The 7,901-nt window shown below is 34.2% G+C and overlaps 1 pseudogene; it reads left to right on the top strand.

The window, feature by feature from the left end:
- Positions 1-7,202: 7,202 nt before the first annotated feature.
- LOC113190168 (cytochrome c, somatic pseudogene) lies at positions 7,203-7,590 on the top strand (annotated as a pseudogene).
- Positions 7,591-7,901: the final 311 nt, after the last annotated feature.

Genomic DNA, 7,901 nt, shown 5'->3' with positions numbered 1-7,901 from the left:
AAAACATTTCTTAGAGACAATAACATAGATATACATAGAAAAACATACCACATTTCAGATAGGAAGATTTAACATCCTAAGATATAAATTTTTCTTCATTGAGTTTATAAATTGGATACAGTTCAAATAAAAATACCAATACCATGAGTATTATTTTTCCTGGAGCTTTTTTTTTTCAATTTCTAGTTGATTATACATTTGGAAGAATGAAAAAGAATAGCCAGAAAAAGGTTAGAAAGAAAAGCAATGGTGTAGGGAGGAATATTACTACTAAATAATAAATGTGCAACATTACATTAGGTTGTAATGATCCATACTTAAAATTATGTGGTATCAACTTATGAGAAGAGAGACACATGAATGAATAGGTAGAAAAATTCAATGATAGATTCAAATATATTGGGAATTCAGTATATAATAGCGGCAACACCCAAAATCAGAGAAGAAAAATGGAATTTTAAATAAGAAGTATTGTAATAAGAGATGATTGAATTTTAAACAAGAGGCATAGTTTTAATAACTTGGGGATGAAGAAAACCTTTTCTAAATGTGATTTGAAAACCAGAGTCAATAAGGGAAAATATCAATAGATTTTTAATATCCATAGATAAAAATTAAAAATACTCTTGGAAGAGAAAAATAAAATAATTAATCAAAAAACATTTAAAACTTACATCACATCAGAGTCAAAGTGTCAAATTTGGGGAAATATTAATTATCTATATCATAAAATTGGCTGATATCTAATATTTAAAACCAAAGGAAATATACCAATAGATCTATAGAAAATATACTTCCATCTAATATTGGATAAATAGTTCACAAAAATAACTGCAAATGCCCTTAAACACAGGGAAAGACGCTCAGCGCTGCTTAGGATATTGTTATAGGGCTGGGAAACTGAGGCAACACAAAGACACTCCCCCACACACTCTTTCAAACCTCAATTCTTGTGATCAAGTCAGGGTAATTTCAGACAAGTCACTCAGTAACAGGCATGGATTTACTGAAGGGGTAGAAAAAGTGAAAGGGGACACTCTCAATGAAGAAAGTGGGTCCTCTCAGAGAAGAGAGGGATAGCATGCCTCTCCTGGATTCCAGTTTTATTACTGGGTTCCAGAGAAGTTTCCAGAAGTTCCAGGAAACTTTCAGAAGTTTCCTTCCCAGGTCCACCTCTTGACTGATAGAAGGATGACATCAGACTTATGAGTCCCCATTGCCATGACCAATCTAGGTCACTTTGGTCCATGCTGACAGTTTTAATTGGAACTTGTTCTTATAGATGTTATGGTTAGGGAGTATTATCCTTATCTCCCTGAATTCTGGAATCTCCTCTGTGTAAAGGTCATAAAAGATCTCCCCTTTTATCAGAATTATTTCAGGCTTCAGAAAACAGGTAGTTTGCTGAGAAATGTGACATATCCTGTCCACTCAAGTCAGACAGAACTGCAGGTACATTGTTTTTCAAAGGTGAATGTCTGTGGGGGTGGGGTGGGGCGCTGGGGTTGTGGCTCAGTGGTAGCGCACTTGCCTAGCAGGCATGATGCACTTGCCTAGCAGGCATGATGCACTTAGTTCGATTCTGAGCACCACATACAAATAAATAAAAATAAAAGTCCATCAACAACTAATTAAAAATAAAAAAAGAAAGAAAGTATGTGGGGGTCAGCACAGTGGGCCCATTTAGTAGAATTATTCCCTTAATTTCATGTTCCCACCATTCATGTTCATCTGTCCCCTATTAATATAAAAAAATGCAAATTAGGGGCTGGGGCTGTAGCTTAGTGGTAGAGTGCTTGCTTTACACGTGTGAGGCACTGGGTTCGATCCTCAGCACCACATAAAAATAAATAAAGATATTCTGTCCATTTACAACTAAAAAAATATTTTTAAAAATGCCAGTTAAAGGCATATCAACTAGCATTTCTCATCTATCATATAGCAACAATGCAAAAGGTTAACAAGATATTCTTTGATGTTTATAGAAATATAATTAAGAACTAATATACATACATGCATACACACATTCTTCCTCATATGAAAAATTAAAAATGGAATAATAAACCCAAGGCCCATGAATACTCACATGGTGAGGCAGGAAAGAGGATTAGTGAACAGGTCTGGAAATCAGTCCTTTCTGAATAAACCTTGTTATTATAGTTTTAATATCAGAATCATGTGAATGTTTTACATAATGATAAGGTAAAATAAATCAAAATGATAAAAAGAAATCCTGAAATGCAAAAGAAATCAACTATATCTCTACTTGGTCAACTAGAATTATTTGAAGATATTTAAAGCACAATATTTTGATAGTATAAGGCATATAAATATATCCTATGGTAAAAAAATACTGCAAAGTAATAATTATATTCTCAATATTGCTATGGTTATTTTATATACACATACACATTCACACATACTTTTGCTACATTAAAAATAATCTACCTACAAAAATGCCCCATATAATTTTATAGGCAACTTTTTGATCAGATATTCAAGAAGTTTTTAATTCTAGCCATATGTAAGATCTTCCAAAAAAGAAGCCAACTGGGAGACATCTTCCCTTCTTGTGATAGTAGAATAATAGCCCCCCAAAGATATCCATGTCCTAATCTGTAGACCCTGTGAATATTTGTTTTAGCAAAGGGACTTTGCAGATGTGATTATATGATCTGGAGATAGGGATGCTATCCTGGATAATTATCCTGGATTATCTAAGTGGATTAGGCTTTGACCTTATCTTATAAAGATATTTACCTTATACTTTCTTTCTTTCTTTTTTTTTTTTAATCTGACTTACTTCATGTTGTATAGAAAAGCAGTTTTCTGGCTGTGCCTAAACCTGAGTTACTCCATTTTGTAATCCAATAGTTTGCCATAAGCTATTCCATTTGAGTTTAAGTGCTGAAGTAAAACGATCCCATACCTTGTTTGTACAAGTAGACAACCACCATTTTCCTAGTATAACCATAAGGCATGAATTGATAAGTTAATCATGTTAATAAAAATGACCACCTGTGGACTTATCAAATTAATCAGAAGCACATGGATGCATGAATATATCAAACTCAAATAGGAAAAATCAGGCCCATGAGATTATTGAACACACTAGAGCACTCAATGAAGCAATCCCTTCACTAGAAGTATCCTCACCTGGTCAGTTGGTCACTCATTAAGAGCCTTGCCCAGGAAAAATGTCATGATGATGAACCTTTGATTTCCTGTCCCATTGGGCTTCAGCAGAGCACAGTTTCTTCTGCCTGTGATGACATGCATGGCCCACTCCAATCTGACATTCTGAAATTGAAACTGAAACTACTTTGACAACTCTGCTGAACTGGTTCACTCAAATCCTTTTCTGACACCTACAGTGACTTTGAGTTTGCATTCATCTCTCTTTCTGCCTATGCTCTTGACTCAGCATCCTGTAACTCTGAAGCCATTTAACCCTTTCTTAGAATTTCTGTGGTATATATATGCACATTCATATATATATGAAGTATGATGTGTGACTTGAGTATTATGAGAGTTCAATCCTGGAATAAAAGAACTTGTGATTGCCCAGCTTTTCACTACCAAGTGACCCACAAGTATTCAGTGATGAAAGTGGTGTAGCCTGTGAATTTATTGTTATTCAATAAACTCTAACATTGTAGAAAATAAAAACATGTTTGGTCTATGATAATGACACAGATTGCTCATGATCTGGGTTCTATGTAATCACACGTGTCTTTATAAGTGAGGGAGGAAGGTAGGACAGTCAGAGTGAAGGAAGAAGATGGGACCACTGGAAATCTCTGAGTGATATTATTCTGGCTGGAAGGGACCATGAGTCAAAGAATGCAGGCAGTCTCTAGAAGACAGAAGAGCAAAACAAACAAAAACAACAACTGTCTCCCAGAGCCTCTGGAGTGAGCAGTGTGGCCCTGGTAATACCTTAATTGTAGCCAGTGAGACTCATTCCAGACCTTCAAGATAATAAATTCATGTTGTTTCAAGTCACTAAATTTGCAGTAAATTGTTACAGCATCATTAGAAACAAACATATCCCTGTATCTTTTAAAAGATTAACATATTCTGGTTACCAAAACCAAAGATAGTATGAGAAAGTACATAATTGATCTTGTTCTTGAAAAAAGGTACGAACACTCTGAACAAAACATTGGCAAAACAAATTTAGTATTTTTTTAAAAATTTCTCATTATCATGTTGGGTTTATCTAAAGCATATGAGGACATTTTATCATTATGAAAGTTATTAAAGTAATTCACCACCATAACAAATTGAAAAAAAGCCACAAGATAATAGGTGAAATAATGCATTCAATAAAATTTAAAATACATTTATGATTAAAAACTAAAAACTCTTGGGCTATAGTGGAATAATTATCTCTTTCATTACAAATAACCATAAATCTAATTTAAATACATTCATTACTGTTTTCAGATGTTGGGTGAAAGTAACACTTGACTATGATACCTGAGAGATGAAACTAAAATAAGGAGAGCCCCATAGTCATTTGCTTGGAGGCACTTTCTAGATCTGCACAGGGACAGCAGGCTCAGAAAGAGCACAGCAGTCCTGCTGAATCAGGGAGAGAGATTCAAGTTCAGGGTCCCTGAGCTGGTTGAAATTTACAGAGCAGAACACCAGAGGAGGGAGCTACAGAATAGGCCTGGATACTACACAGGGGATTCTTTGAGTCTAGGGTCAAATGGTAAGCTATGCATATGCAGAGTGAGATTCTATAAGCCTGAGTGAAAAAAGAATGATCAGGGAAGTACTGGTGGAACTACTAGCAAGCAGAACAATTAGTGGAGCTCACAAGGGTTAGGAGTCATTTGAGTTCAAATCAACCAAAATGGAGAGACATCACTGAACGCTCTGGACACTTATAGGGACCCCCAAAAGGGACTCAGCTGGCCTTAACACAAAGGCTATACCAGACCCATCCTAACAAAGCTTAAAGGCAATCCTCAAAAACATCAAGTAGACTTATAAGTAACTAAATGCCTCCCACCACTAAAGAAAGACAGTAAAATTCTTAACATCAACAATGTAACATTCACAATGTCCAGTGTTTAATGAAATTGCTAAACAAAGGGGGAGAAAAAACCCAGGATGATGGCATTCTTATTCAAGAGGCAAATCAGTTAACAGAAACAGACCCAGAAACCAAAGGGATGATGGAAGTAGTAGATAAAAACTTTATAAATACTTTCAAGGAGTTGAAGAAAACATAAATATATTGAAGGAACAAAAGACATCATAATGAAGAAAGGGAAACTATAAGAAAGGATTTGATAGAAATTACAGAGCTAAAACAATACAGTATCCAAAACAGAGTATTGATTGGATAGCATTAACAAATTAGACACTGTTGAAAAAACTCAGTGAACTTGAAAAGGGGCAATAGAATGTATACCAAACTGAAGTTCAAAAAGAAAAACGGAAAACGCTTGCAGAAATAATAAACAGCACCTCAAAAATAATAAACAAAGAGGACAATATCAAAAGGAGAAAAGAGATATATTGGGGCAGGAAAACTGTGAAAAATAAAAAGTAGAACAATATTTTGAACTGAATGGTAAGAAACTCAAAACAAAGTTTGTCAGTTGTAGTTATAGCAATGTGTTGAGAGAAATATGTAGCTCATGTTTTTTTGTTTTGTTTTGTTTTTTGTCTTGGCACTGGGATTGAACCCGGGGATACTCTACCATTAAGCTATATCCCCACCTCTTTTATTTTTTGAGACAAAATCTCATTAAGTTATGCAAACTAACCTCTAATTTGTGATCCTCTTGCCTTGATCTCCCAATCCCCAAGTCTGGGGACAGGCATGTGTTACTGTGCCTGGCTTAGCTCTGCTTGTATTTGAAAAAGGCATCTTTAAAAATAATTGTCTGAGTTACCAACTTAAAAATCTTGAAAAAGTAGAGGCAAATTAAACCCAAAATTAATTAAAAAAGAGAGCAGAAATAAAATAAGAAGCTGACAGATGATAAAGGAAAATCAATGAAATAAAAAATTTGGTTCTTTGAAAGAATAATAAAATGGGAAAACTCCAACAAGACTGAAAATAAAACCCACAACAAATTGCCAATATTGGGAATAAATGAATAATAATTATTATAGATCCTATGAACACTAAAATAGTAATAAGAATATTAAGAAAAATATATGCAATGAATTTGACAATTTATATGAAATGGAAAATTCCTTCAAAGACAAAAATTATTGAAATGAATACCAGGTGAAATAGAAAATCCAAGTACTCCTATATCCATTAGATTTAATTTGAATTAAAAACATAGTGAAAATTTCAAATTTACTTAATAAATTAAAAACAAATTAACACTAGGCTCAGATTCCTTTACCATTAAAGTTTATGAAACATTAGCACAGAAATAAGAATTTTACATTAGATAAGATATAATTTATAATTATTTATATAATTTACAATATATAATTTGTATAATATAACTCACCTATGAGACCAGTATAACCCTTGCTCCAAAACCAGAAAAAAACATCAAAAGCAAAACACTATGTTGCTCATGAATATTAATGCAAATATCCCATGAAAACATTACCAAATTTAATCCTGCAATATGAGAAAAGGATGCTACTTCATGACCACATTTAATTCATACCAGGAATTCATGGTTGGTTTAACATTCTAAAATAAATTAAGGTAAAACATAAATTAATATAATTGTGTCAATAGTATAGAGAAGACATTCTATTTCTGAATTAAAAAAAAAACAGCTCTCAGAAAATTGGGATCAGAAAAGAATTTCTCATTCTGATGGAAGATATCTATGAAGAACTACAGCTAATATTGTGCTTACCAATGAAAGGTTGAACACATTTCTCTAGAGAAGGAGAACAAGGAAAGATAATCAATACCATCACTTCTATTCAACATTAAATTTCTGCTTCTACTCCATGCAATAAAACAAAACAAACAAACAGAAATATGAATAGAGAGGTAAACAGAAAAACTCGCCTTCATTTGTAGACAACATAAATGTGTCTGTAGAAAATCCTAGAGTCTAGGCGGCGGGGAGATGGAGCGAGTGCACTGACATCGGTACATTGGCGCAGACCTGAGTGTCCTTGGGCTACACAGTGGGACATCCGGCTTCTGATCCACTTTTGAACCACCTTTGAGCTAGCGATGAAAGAACAAATTAAAAATGGGTGATGTTGAGAAAGGCAAGAAGATTTTTGTTCAGAAGTGTGCCCAGTGCCACACTGTGGAAAAGGGAGGCAACCACAAGACCGGGCCAAATCTCCATGGACTGTTTGGGCAGAAGACAGGTCGGGCTGTGGATTCTCTTATACAAATGCCAACAAGAACAGAGGCATCACCTGGGGAGAGGATACACTGATGGAGTATTTGGAGAATCCCAAAAAGTACATCCCTGGAACAAAAATGATCTTCGCTGGCATTAAGAAGAAGGGAAAAAGAGTAGACCTGATAGCTTACCTCAAAAAAGCCACTAATGAGTAATAGCTACTGCCTTATTTATTACCAAACAGAAATGTCTCTTGGCTTTTTTATGTGCACCATAATTTAATTGATGTGATTCACCAGAAATCAGATCATGAATGACTGACAAAATTATTTTTGTTGGACAATCCTGATTTAAGTAAAACTGACTTGTGGTTAATTAATATTTTGGTTATATTCCTACTTTTCAGTAAATTCTATCACTGTTTCCCCTTTTTAAAGTTATGGTTGGACTTAATTAGTAATGTTCAGTATTTCACAAAAATGGTGAATGACATCTGAAAACTGGTTTTATATTTAGGTTTATAAAACTGATTATGTGAATATGTTTAAATATGGGGAAAATCCCTTCACTCTATCTGAACCAAGCATGATTCACATT

Source organism: Urocitellus parryii, chromosome 1 (genome assembly GCF_045843805.1).
Source record: "Urocitellus parryii isolate mUroPar1 chromosome 1, mUroPar1.hap1, whole genome shotgun sequence".
In the NCBI taxonomy this organism is placed as follows: domain Eukaryota; kingdom Metazoa; phylum Chordata; class Mammalia; order Rodentia; family Sciuridae; genus Urocitellus; species Urocitellus parryii.
The sequence above is the reverse complement of the archived record's forward strand: the minus strand, read 5'-3'. Positions and strand labels throughout refer to the sequence as shown.